The sequence below is a fragment of the Bombyx mori genome, chromosome 7 (assembly GCF_030269925.1).
Source record: "Bombyx mori chromosome 7, ASM3026992v2".
NCBI classification, from domain to species: Eukaryota; Metazoa; Arthropoda; class Insecta; order Lepidoptera; family Bombycidae; genus Bombyx; species Bombyx mori.
The window spans coordinates 4,347,470-4,361,361 of NC_085113.1; the positions used below are offsets into that span (position 1 = coordinate 4,347,470).

The 13,892-nt window shown below is 37.2% G+C and overlaps 1 non-coding gene across 1 annotated transcript; it reads right to left on the bottom strand.

Annotated features, from left to right (window-relative positions):
* Nucleotides 1-3,482: 3,482 nt before the first annotated feature.
* On the bottom strand, nt 3,483-3,622 carry LOC119628770 (U4 spliceosomal RNA). The gene has a single exon (XR_005244912.1). It is a non-coding gene; the product is annotated as a U4 spliceosomal RNA (small nuclear RNA).
* Between the last annotated feature and the right edge of the window lie 10,270 nt (nt 3,623-13,892).

Sequence of the window (13,892 nt, forward strand, 5' to 3'; positions counted from 1 at the left end):
CGAATAATGGACAGCAGTGACCTCTGAGCATTATACGCTATCGCATTTACTGTTATCAGGGGTTATTGATTATTGGGTTATTGGTTATTGACTAGGTTGGGATAAAATCATAGGTAACAAACAACATTCTGATTATTTCTACCGCGTCTTGCATTCAGGTTTTAAAGTCGGTAGAGTCGATTTGCAATTAGTTGAAGCTTCGACCTCATATCTCAATGTGGGATTCATGTTGTGATGTCTATGGACCGAGCTCGTTCAACTTTCTATGACATAAAAAGAAACAGGTCTGCCAGTCCAAAAGCCACTCCTTAGCACTTTTATTGACGAAATATACTACTAATATTATAAATGCTAAAGTTTGTATGGACGTATGTTTGTGACTGTTGGTAGGACCTCTTGTGAGTCCGCGCGGGTAGGTACCACCACCCTGCCTATTTCTGCCTTGAAGCAGTAATGTGTTTCGGTTTGAAGGGTGGGGCAGCCGTTGTAACTATACTGAGACCTTAGAACTTATATCTCAAGGTGAGTGGCGCATTTACGTTGTAGATGTCCATGGGCTCCAGTAACCACTTAACACCAGGTGGACTGTGAGCTCGTCCACCCATCTAAGCAATAAAAAAATGTTATTCTTTCACGCAAAAACTACAAAATGGATTTTAATGAAACTTTACAATGATATAGCTGACACATCAGAATACCACATAGGCTATAATTTATAAAGATATAGTGTGAAGTACCAAAAATATAACGATAAGTGTCAAGTAAGTACGAAAAAATTCTGACATCTCATTTTCATAATCAATAATAAATTAAAGTTCCGGAAGTGAAACGAAGGCGGGTTGCTGATATAAAATAAAGCTGTTTATCAGTTTTCAAAGTAGAAGGAGCTTCGCATCAACGCGTTAATTGTAACCACAGCTCTAATTTAAATCGAGTTTAAAATTAAAATAATAATGTATTAAAAAAAATATTTGACAAGGGCATTTAATAACCCGTTGAACTGTAAATTTGCTCAGTATAATGGCCGAAGCCCGAACAGTTAGGGTCCCTTGTCGTCTTTAATGTCCACAGTGAGAATCATTTTTCACTGGCGAGACTTAATTTCTTACTAGTCGTTTGTCATCCAACCCTAGAGTCCCCGGAGTCTGGTGGATGAAGGAAGCAACTGAAAATTTGCAAATTTATTTTTTATTATTGTACAACGAACCTTTGGTCTGTATGCTTAGTGCGAGTTTTTTAACGTTCTCGATAGCGTGAAAGTTAACTCAAATTTGTATGGATTGGAACAGCGGCAACCGTTCCAACTGCCTACAAATTTGAGTTAACTTTTACGCTATCGTGAACGTAAAAAACTCGCACTTAAAATTGCTTCGCTGCAGAGATAGGTGACATAGTATATTAAATATTGTCTTATAGCGACTTTTTTTATTGCTTAGACGAGTAGAAAAGATCACGGCCCACTGGCATTCAGCGGTTACCAAAGCCCATGGACTTTTGCAGCCCTAATGCCGCCACCCACATTAAGACATGTGTTCTAAGTTCAGTTTTTACAGTACAACGTCTACACCACCCTTTAAACGCTTTACTGCTTCACGACAGAAATGGATAGAGTATTATTACCTACCCGCGCGGACTCACAAGACGTCCTACTGCCGCTAAAAATAAAATAAAGTTAACTTTAATGATTCTTTAAACACATATAATTTTAAGTAAGTACCTACCTGCATGAAAAAGAAACGACGAAAAAAAAAATTAATTCCTAATTTTTTATTGATCTAAATGCAATGAAAGGTAATTAAAAAATAATTTATTTTGAAGAATATTTAATACGATTTCCAACAACGAGATTTATTTAAGCTTATTTAAGTAAATTTAGTTTTAGAATAAGAAAGAAAAAACCCTCTTTTCAAAGGTTATTTGAGTCGTGAAATTTCCTGTACCACTCTATTCGTTTCGGCCGCAGAGGTCGCGTCTTGTCCGTGCTCAGAATCACGTGCATCACAATTTGTTAAGGGACAAAATAAATGCATACACCGACTCTGTTCGCTGGCCCAAGTTTAACTCCGTCCTATTTAGGAAATATCCAGGACTCTTGCGAACACAATCAAGTTCTAGTCGTGTTAGCTTCCGTGTTACTTTCCTTTTTGTTTTGCTTAGATGGGTGGACGAGCTCCCAGCCCACCTGATGTTAAATGGTTGCTGCCCTTACTACTAACATGGTTGGAGCCCATAGACATCTACAACGTAAATGCGCCACCCACCTTGAAATATAAGTTCTAAGATCTCAGTATAGTTACAACGGCTGCCCCACCCTTCAAACCGAAACGCATTACTGCTTTACGGCAGAAATAGAAAAATTGGTACCCGCCTGCGGGATCCGAACATCGGTGCATCGCTCGATACGAATGCACCGGACGTCTTATCCTTTAGGCCACGACGACTTCTAAACGTCATCAATGTCCGCCCGAAACTTGTCGTCGAATCCGCCGGATCCACTTTCGGCGCTTTTAGGCTATTTAAGCACCGGTCACCGTCCTCGTCGACGTAGAATTCGACGAGTGACCTGACCCATAGACACAGTTCACTGAGTTTCTCGTCGGATCTTCTCAGTAGGTCGCGTTTCCGATCCGACGCTAGATTCTGCGAAACACTGCTCTTGCTAGGGCCAGTGTTAGCAACACTTCCGATCTGAGCCCCGTGAGCTGACCAACACATTAGGGTGAAGCTGATATAGCCTCTTAAGGCTATCAACATAGATAGGAGGAAAAAAATTGTGTAATTCTCTTTGTATTCCCTTGCCGATTAGATTCTTTTACATATTGCGTGCTTACGAGATTTTATACATCTTCGTTAAACATCCTTTAAACTGATAAACAATAGAACACTTAAATCATAGGTACCATTGAATTAGCGCAATTTTCATTAAAATGCACATTGGATAGGACTCACTCAGCGAATGTTCACGAAAAAAGGTCTCACTAATTATGTTTCCCCTACCTCTGTTCGAACCGTAACATGTGTTTTATTATCGTATATTTTTGGTCCGCACTCATCCTATCAATGGTGCGACAAATTGTCGATTACCCGTCATTACACACGATTCAGTTCCGAGCGACACATAATTATCATAGAAAGCGCCGTTGGCTTTTCGCCACGGAAAAATGTATAGGGGACAGCGGACTGCTAAATAGTATTGGGTACATTAAAATGAAGCTTCATGAACTCAAAAGATTATCGATTTAATGGAAATGAAATTACTAAATAGAGTCTTTATTGGAGACAAGTCAGTTCTGGAAGGAATACCGATCCTTGTTAACGAAGTGTGATATGAAAAAGGGGTCGTGTATATTGTGAAAAAACCCTGTAATAGGATGAATAATTGAATTACATTATAGGGATGTGAAGAGAAGCTTTCAATTATCTAAGCCCCATTTCCCAGCTCAGATGTTTTTATCCGCCTAATGTTTCCAATGTTATATGTAGGCGTTAACGGCCTCCCAAAAATTGCCATAGCGGACGGTGTTTCACGTCCACAAGGCGGGGTATTGGTAAAGTTTTCAACTAGCAATAATCGCACCTCGGATAAACCTCATTGGTTACGATATTGCCTCTGCGCAAAGTTATCAGTAGCAGATTGTTTGCGAGATATCAATTTTTTTGGATGACATCTCACAAGCGCGAGGCAGCACTAAGTGCCAACGCCATCTATTGATGCATATGTTAAACCAAAGCTGCAAGTTTGAGCACACAAAAACGAGTGACGCATTGCTTACTGCACGAGATTGCGCCAAACAAGTTTAAATATTCAAAAGGAGAAACGATGCAAATATACGCGGGCAACAATGCGATTGGCCGAGAATTCGCGGCCGAATTTCTCCGAACGTTTCAAATTTCGAATTGTAACGCGATCACGGACGCGTACCGTTACTGCACATTTCAAAAATAGTACACACCGGCCATATTGAGCGGTCGGACGGTAGCGAGTCATGATTCGCTTATTAATCAGTCTATTTATTTTATATTGCATATAAAATATTCAAAGTGCGCGCCATTGACGCGGACATTCCACACCGAAATAACTATAAAAGTAATGCATCAGTCCAAAGCTTTTTTTTTATTACCGCCTAATTCCTGGAAAGTAACGAACAAAAATATTCATGATTTTAGCAAACAATGGACCGAGAAGAAAATTAGGCTTAGGACATACACAGCACACTAATTTGATCAACAGGGTATTCGTCGATTAAAATTGCGGACAATACTTGGAACATAATATAAAGATAAAAATCTTTGAACTTAATTTAGAAACAAAATAGTTTCTAACACAAGCCTCTGATAAGACTAGAATAATTTTTATAGTAAGTTAATGCAAACAAACAAGTTCATATTTAGCCACTTTATACGAACGTTTATCAAAAGTCCCTTCCAGAGCGGATATTATGCGTCCAACGCACGTTGAACCCTCACTTTAAAGCAAATCCCAGTTTCTTAGTAGCGTGCGTATAGGAACTAGGGGAGGTGGGTCCATAATAGTTTGGCCGGGCTGTGAACCGATCATTTGTCATGTCAGATTTTTGCGATACGCCGTCACACGGAGTGATGGACACGGATTTGTGTAATACGAACTATGAATATTTTCGTTAACTCCAAAGTATGTATGTACAAGTCGCTTATCTGGACCAGCGATATATGAGTAAAATAAGGTTCCTTTTTCTTTTCAAATTCGAATCTTATTATAGAAGGCTATCAGAATTGGACTTGGGAATCTTTATAATTTGAAATTCGAATCGTATTCTAGAACGCTATCAGAATTTTATAATTTGAGATTCATAACATCTTCATTATTATAAATAAAATGTTTTACGGAGTTTTCGTTCTGCCTGTTTTGCATAATGCCATTTTTTTTTAAAAAAACGGCTTCTGTATTAATTTTAGAATGATCTAGAAATGAACGTATAAAAGATGAACTTAAATAATGAAATCATCAATCTGCTGTAAAATGTTTTTTGTTTAATATTAATAATTGAATTTGACATCAAAATCCGTATTCAAAGCTAAAACTTATTTTACACGTCTATTCTAGACGTTTTATAAGTACTTTAATTATATCTCTGTTGCGATTAATATTTGTATTCATCGATTTTCAAAACATCAACTAAAATTTTTATTTACAGTAACGAGATATCTACTTGATTAACAGAAAAGTCTTGTATCAGCGAATCAACACAGCATTTACAAACAACAACAACAAAAAAAATCAAAGACAAAACCGACCCCGTCTCGGCGGGATCGCATTACCATATTTGTAATCCTTGAGAAATAAATTTGCGAATGAATAATGTAAATATTATACGCAAAAAAAAAAAAGAAAAGAGGATGAAAAATATGTGGCCACAGCGCTAAGTAAGTGTCGGAGGTGCGAACTCTATATAACGTTGTGAAGGGCGAATGTTAAAAAAATGAAAAGGGTTCCGTTTATTTTATACGACAGGTCTGTTTGAATGGTAGCTCTATCTCTCTCTAACACAACGTCAAAAGTGGATTAAAGAATCGTCATATATTTTTCAATGTCCAGAAAGTTAATGAGTTCTATTTTTCCCTACCTAATAGCTAGTAGCCTCAAGGGGTTATTTCATCTTTGCTGGCTAGGTCGCAGAGAGTATTGCTAATACTAACTCTAGCAAAAGCAATGCTTCGCTGTATTTACGACCGAATCACAATCACGACCCACTGAAAAGATCCGGCGAGAAACTCAATGAATTATGCCAGTTCTCAGGATTAGTAAGACTGTAAGTTAATTAAATATGTAATTAATTATTATTAGTTTAATTAACGTGCAGCTTAGAAGATATTTGACAAAGTAACTTACGAATCCTATTAACTGAAGAAGGAACATAAAAATTACACTGACCTAAAAGAAAATCTAAATTCATGTCATCATTGTCCATCTACGGGCCTTTCCCTATACGAATCACTAATCCTAGTCTCAGGCTCACAATAAATTTACTCTACAGAACCCCGAAATCCCATTGAACATGAATATTTTAATAGTATCTCTTTGCAGTTTTTTTTTTTCTAATGTTTATTTATGGGTTTGCGTTTTAGGGATGATACGGGTTAATATTAATGCGTTCAAGATTGGAGGGTTGCTGAAGAAACACCTAAAGCAATTAGTAGCAGCAAGACGGTGGAAGAAACAGAGGAACTGAATTGAGTTATAGACATCTTATTTATAACATTAGGTGTATCGTTTGGACCAGATACGCTCTACTCTCAATACTAAGGATAAGGCAGGAGTGGCGCAGGATAATCGAGGAGAAAGTTATTAGAGGAGGCCACAACCCTCAGCATTGAGGATTATCGACGCAAGTAGGAGGGAGGTGGGTCCGTATTAATTGGTCCTATTTCTTCCAGAAAACAGTTATATATTCTCGTTTAAGACTTTGACCTCAAGGCGAGCATTATGCCGTGAGCCCTATGACCCGGTACATACATAATATCAACTAGTAAGTGAGCTTATACGTCCACTTAGTGCCGGAATTTAAAAATACATTCGAAAGCCATGCCGAAACCAAGGATTAAAATCGCCGCAATTAGCTAAGAAAAATATAAAACCATATAGGTTTTGTGAAGAAGACAAATAAAATCCTCACATATAAGATCGCGAGGTCTTAGCACCTAAAGCATTGAAAAATACTACTGGCTGATAATACTTTTGTAACCTGTGGATTTACATAGAGACTTCACTTCTCTCTGTGTTTTGTGACTTATGAAATATGGGGAGGGCTCTGAGGAATCATCGACAGCTACCTAGAATCCATACAACATGAATCACTGCGTTTCAAAACTTTTCTTTGACACGTAGCAGCGTACTTTGGAATTAATTTTCCCCCACATTATTTCCCGGACGCTATGACATTTGCTTCTTCCATAGAAGATTGTGGAGAGTATTCAGAGGTAAGTAGTAACTTGGCTGTGCCTCTAGACGACGGTCATGACAAACGGTGATAACTCACCATTAGTCGAATCATCTTTCTAGAGCTAATAAAACAATACTGAAAGAGAATTCCTACTCCGAAAGTCATCAAAGCATTTGTCCACGAAAATGAACAGTGCCAGAAAGATGTCCAGTACTTTGTGGTTGAATACCCGCTCAAAACGGCGGAAAGAGAAGCGGCAATGAATATCATCCATCCAAATTTACCTCCTTTCTATTATCCTTTTCAGTTTACCTCCTTTCTCTTAAGTTCAAATTAGCGTGACTATATCGACATCCCGTATGCATTTGTATCTAAAGACTTCCTTGGGTTTAATGAACGAAGTAATTTTCGCGTTACATATAAGGCACCTCCTAGCAGCATTCGTTGGCCGGCACAGGAAACGGTAGCGGGTTCGATTCCTGATCAGAATAATTTATTTGATTGATGTCATTGCTGCCACCATTGAATTTAATCACATACTTTATCGCAGGTGTAGCTAAAGTATTATGTTGTGTTACGTAATTCGAACATTGAACATTCCATAAATAGGTAAAATAAATGGGTAGGAATTATTCGAGATGATACCGGCATCTCGTTTTTACCATCGCACCGCCCGCCACCGGAGTAGAGTTCATCCATACTACCTGGAGCCACTGCGTTCATCCACAGTGCGTTTCCAGAGGTCTTTTTTGCCACGTACCATCCGGCTATGGAATGAACTCTCCTCCACGGTATTTCCCGAGCGCTATGACATGTATTTCTTCAAACGTGGCTTGTGGAGAGTATAAAGCGGTAGGCAGCGGCTTGGCTTTGCCCCTAGCATTGCTGAACTCCATGGGCAACGGTAACCACTCACCATCAGGTGGGCCGTATGCTCGTCTGCCTATAAGGGCAATAAAAAAAGGTAATTTTTATATACACTGCATTAGGGAATCGCCTCCGAAAACGAAAATAGACCACGGTACTATTTAATGATGAATCAGAAAACAAAATCGATCCTGATGAAAAAAAAAACATTCTAATATAATCTAAATTATAATTTTGCGGGTTTCATTTTTATTACACGATGCTATCTATGCCTTTACTGTGGAAGTCAATCGTGAACATTTATTAAGTACGTATTTCATTAGAAAAATTGGTACTCGCACGCAGAATTCGAACATCGTTGCACCGGACGCCTTAACCTTTAAGCCACGGCGACTTCTAAAACTTCCAAGACTTCGTCTTCTTTCTTTTGAGTCCGGAGAGGTAGGTACCACCACCTCGTTTATTTCTGCCGTGCAGCAGTAATGCGTTTCGGTTTGAAGGGTGCAACAGCTGTTGTACTGTGAAAACTGAGATTTAGAATTTATGTCTGAAATTGGACGATGGCATTAACGCGGTCTATGGGCATATGTCTATGGGCTCCGGTGACCACTAAACAACAGGTGGGTCGTCAGCTCGTCCATCCATAAGCAATAAAAAAGGCTACATTAAAAGACGGCATTGCCGAAAAAAAATGCGAGATTAAATCGTAAAAAAATAGTTTTAATTATGTCTACGACTCGCGAAATTCGAAAAAAAAAGAACAATATAATGTAGACAACATTTTATATTCATTTTAAACTTATGCCTCCACAAAACATTTACAGGCCCCATCATGATCGACCTGCCCGACAACACTTTAGGGGCTCCCAAACAACTCGCCCCGCAGATAATAAAAACGCTTGTCTGTACTATGGAGACAATAACAGACAATCGTAAAACACAAGCCAATTTATCTTAAGCCCCGCTGACTTGGAAGCGGGTACGCGTATTCGCTTAAGCGAGTTAAAGGTGTTCACTATTTTTTCACAATAATATTGCAATAATTGTTACGTTATAATACTCATTGTAAAAATGAATATTTTTTTTTTTTTATCTAATATGAAAAAAAAAGAAAAAAAGACAATATGCCCACTGAGCTTCTTGCCAGTTCCTCTCAGGACGGAGGCTAGTTTTTGTGAATTGGCGGTAGTTCTTTTTGACGTTCAACAAGTATGTACTTTCATTTATGTTGAATTTTTGTTTTTTGATTTAATAATTTTTTTTTATTTGATTTGATTTGATTTGATTTGATTTACATATCGAGGGGTGAAGGCGTTTGGTGGCTTAAGCGACATTTTAAAGAGCCTTTTAAAGTGACAAATTTCGAAAAAAATAAAATAATAGTTTAAAATAAATTTTAATAAATAGAATTAAAAATAGTGTAAGAAAAAATGATTTTATTGTAAAAAAAAGCGTGGGGTGCTTTTCAGGATATTATCAAAATAACCTTTATACTCATATCTGTTCATAAAATATTTATAATTACTGATACCATGCTACTGAAGCTAATAAAAGCGTATAAAAAAAACTTCTGCTATTTGAGAGAGAGAGATAGAGAGACAAAAGAATACACTTTATCGCAAACCAAAACACAATTTATATTCAAAAACAGTCAACAAGCAGATATACCTTTATGGCAAACTTAAATCAAACTTTATGCTTAAATCAAACAGACTTTAACCCCTGGGCCCCTGGATATCATATTTTGCAAAAATAAAGATTTTAAAAGACACCCAGATATTAAGGGCAAAAGCATAGCTTTTTTCCTACAAACATTAAAAAACTTTCGTTCGTACAAAAAATACCAAAAATGTTCAAAAAAATGTTTAATATTGTTATTTAAATAGTAAAAAATAATTCGTTTTGTAATGGATAACGCCAAAGTAAGCCTTTTCGCGCGCGAAAAAAAAAACTTGCTTGCACCAATATTATTGCTCGCGATAGGTCTTATAATAATGGTCGGCTTGAAGACAATACTGTCGGTAGCAAATGGCCCGAAACGGGAAGTTCTTGAGTTTTAAATTGTCATTAGAGGGGGTTATAGGGTTTTTACATTTTACGTTTTGTGAGCAAGGTGCTTAGTGTAACATACCTCAGTACTGGAGGGTTACTCAACTTACAGGGTGATGTTTTTCTCAATGCTAAAACTATTAATTTTTACAACACACATATTAGTGTTAAGTATAACGACGAAAGGAAGATCTTCCTTCACGCGGGTGTGATTGCTCTGTAGACCGACGGTCCGAATGTTGTTGTTCGGAGCTTGTATATATGCAAGCTTATCTTGAAAATGTCGTAAGCGAGATTCAGGCATCTGTATTTGACACATCTTGTGTTCTCTGATGGCTACCGCCACATTAATATTTTCTGAAATCCTCAATAATAATAGTGTATAGTTTTGTAATCGTGTGCTCAGAGCAACTGTATGAATTTTAGTCGGTGCTATTTTTTTTTTTTTTTTTTTATTGCTTAGATGGGTGGACGAGCTCACAGCCCACCTGATATTAAGTGGTTACTGGAGCCCATAGACATCTACAACGTAAATGCGCCACCCACCTTGAGATATAAGTTCTAAGGTCTCAGTATAGTTACAACGGCTGCCCCACCCTTCAAACCGAAACGCATTACTGCTTCACGGCAGAAATAGGCGGGGCGGTGGTACTTACCCGTGCGGGCTCACAAGAGGTCCTACCACCAGTAATTACGCAAATTATAATTTTGCGGGTTTGATTTTTATTACACGATGTTATTCCTTCACCGTGGAATCGTAAACAATTGTTAAGTACGTATTTCATTAGAAAAATTGGTACCCGCCTGCGGGATTCGAACATCGGTGCATCGCTCCGAATGCACCGGACGTCTTATCCTTTAGGCCACGACGACTTCAAAAGTCTAAGAGATAAGAGCTATAGTTCGAATAATGCTTATTACTTAAACTTGTTTTGAAGAATACAATAAACTTTGTGCGTAACGATGTTTCTTGCCGATTCTTATAATTTGTGAAAATTCATCCGAATGTACGGTAAGTAACAATTTAAAAGCGCCTGTATTAAAATATAAATTTAATAAATTTTAGTTTTTTAACTAATATTACGTCATAATGGACGGCTGTTAAAAATCACAAATTTGAATAAGCGCTTCTTAGATAAATTGAGTATTTTTATTATTATACTGATTTGTAACGTTTCGAATTATCGGGCATATTCCCTAATTAGTAAGGAAAACTTCAATTTCGGTTATTCAAGCGAATCACATATCAAACCTGCTTTATTTTAATTAGCTTTGAAAAAAGATTGCCTAATCTCGAAAATAGAAGTAAATCAACCCTCTTTGCTTTATCTAGATACGAATAGGCACACCAGTGATACCTTTTTTTATTGCCCTTGTAAGCTGACGAGCATACGGCCCATTTGGTGGTGAGTGGTTACCGTCGCCCATGGACTTCAGCAATACCCGGGGCAGAGCCAAGCCGCTGCCTGCCTACCAGTTCGTACTCTGACACCATATAAACACAGTCAACACAGAATAAGTTTTAACTGAGCCAGCTCTGTCTATCTAATGTATATTTATTACTTCTTAAAAAACTTATCAAAATCACTGAACTTATTATACTTATGAAATTTTTTCTCAAGTCGCGCAACGAAATACAACAGCCTGTATGTGAAGCTACATCGCTGTGCATTGCAGAGACAAAGTATACTAATAAAAATAATAAAGAAACCAATCCTTTTTTGTTTATGTCGGTAAGGGCGCGGGCACACTCCCCCGAGTGTTCGCGTATTACGCACCTGCCTGCGCACCGCTTTATTTATCGCCGTATTTGTGTACACGGCTGAATGGTCGAAGAATTTGACGAATTTTTTAATTGTTTATTTTTACATGTAAATGTACATAGTTTAATAAAAAAAAGCACAGTTAAATAGCAAAACGAACTAACGATTAATAATATTTTTCTTTATCCTGTTGATACTAGTCAGGATATTAGAGCGAAGCTACCCGATCCTGTAGACCGAATGGTAAACAGTCGACGTCGCCCTAAACAAGTCATTACGGATCCTCCCGATCCATTAACGGTGCTTTTAGGTACCACAAGCACCGGTCACCGTCCTCGTCGAACCTGTGGCTTGAGACAAAGGGCTCGACCTGTGAATTAACCCATAGACACAGCTCACTGAGTTTCTCGCCCGATCTTCTCAGTAAGTCGCGTAAGCTGAAATAGCCTCTCAAGGCTATCAGCGTTAGAAAAAAAAAACGAAGTTAGAAAATTGTTGTATCACCATCGATCGGTTCTTGATGGGCTTGCAAATTAAGCGGACGTCTTAAAGTTAGTGTAAATGAAATCCAAAGATTCCGTTAACATACAAACATAGCAAGCCAAATTCTACTTGAAATTGAAAATCTTTAAATGAGATCTGACCACTAGACGTCAACGGCTATTATTAGGCTGTTGCTTGAGCTCATGCACTAAAACGAATGCGCATGGTAACCACTTAATACAAAGAGCACCGTGGGCTCGTTCGCATAGTAAATAATACCTAGAAACATGAGATCGATGTCTCGATTTTTCCGCACTAATAACTATCCTATGTTTCTTTCTCTTTATTTTTTCAGTATGGCAATCAGCTCCTTCCATTGTTGCCAGTGTCGACTTTATAAAAATCTTATATTAACATAACATGAACTAACTTTACCTTAAAATAAAGCGGATTGAAAATTTAAAATGTTTATCCCACTTTTTGAATAATCCATAATTAATAACGCATTATTATATCACACTTAAAGTAAACAAAACAATCACGCAACATCCCTTGTTTGTGTTCCCGCCAAAAAGCTCATCCTACTCTTGAAATCCGAACATACATTATAAGCATACACATGTAACCTCTTCTACTATAAATCCTCCATATTTCTGGTACAAAATCTTCATACGTTATTAGATTGGAAGGGAGACTTCCAGCGCGCGTCTCAAATTGCATGGTGGCATTCGATTTGAAATTAGTGAGAGTTCAAAATTACTATTCAATCATCGGTTTCTTCATCGAGAAATTTGAATGAGAACAAACTTGAACTGGTCACAACATATACCGACAAAGTGTTCTGACCATGACCACCAGTGAACATATAACGGTTTTCACTAATATTGAATACAGATTTGTAGGCGTTTAATATCAAACCTGAGAATTTTGATACAGAGAGTATGCTTTATAGCATAAAATAAAATCATAAAAGTATTTCCCGATTGAAATAAAATTTGGCTGTGCATCCTAAGAACCCTTTGCGGTCTATGTTATATAAAATACACACCCCAGAAAATAAATAAATAAATCTTTAATAGACTTGACAATCTGCAATTCGTTCCGGATCCAAATGCCATTATGGTCGTTTAAGTTGCTTTTTAAATTCTGTTGGTATGAGCCATACGGTAAATTCATCTTTAATGTTTTCGATGCATGGTTACAATTAGAATTAGATACTTTTAGTAACGAAAGTAATAGTGGAAAGAAAAGAAAAAGAATAAGACGCTTAAGGCAAAACAAAAATATTGGCGACCAACCCGAGAGACGTTGCCTTGTCTTAACTATGAATATTCAATTCGAGCTGGAATAAATAAGAAAAGCAATAATTATTACAAAAAGATAGTGCTTAATGTAATATCTATAAAAAATATAGACAACAATGTAACTTTTTTTTTCTGGTGCGTAAATCTTTAGCTTACATAATATGTAGGTGTTTTTTATAACTAATATACTTTCATAATCATTTCATAGAACTATATCTCAAGGTGTGTGGCGCATTTACGTTATAGATGTCTATGGGCTCCAGTAACCACTTAACATCAGGTGGGCTGTGAGCTCGTCCACACATCTAAGAAATAAAAAATAAAAAAATAATAATAATAATAATATACATATACACAATATTCAGTACATGAAATATCACCAAATTATTTTTGACAAAAATTCAACGGTACACCAGCCAAAAAAAACACAAACACAATTCTCACGAACTAGATAACTACGTAATAAACAGCTTGCGTTCGCTAACCCTAATCCTTAGTCTAAGAGA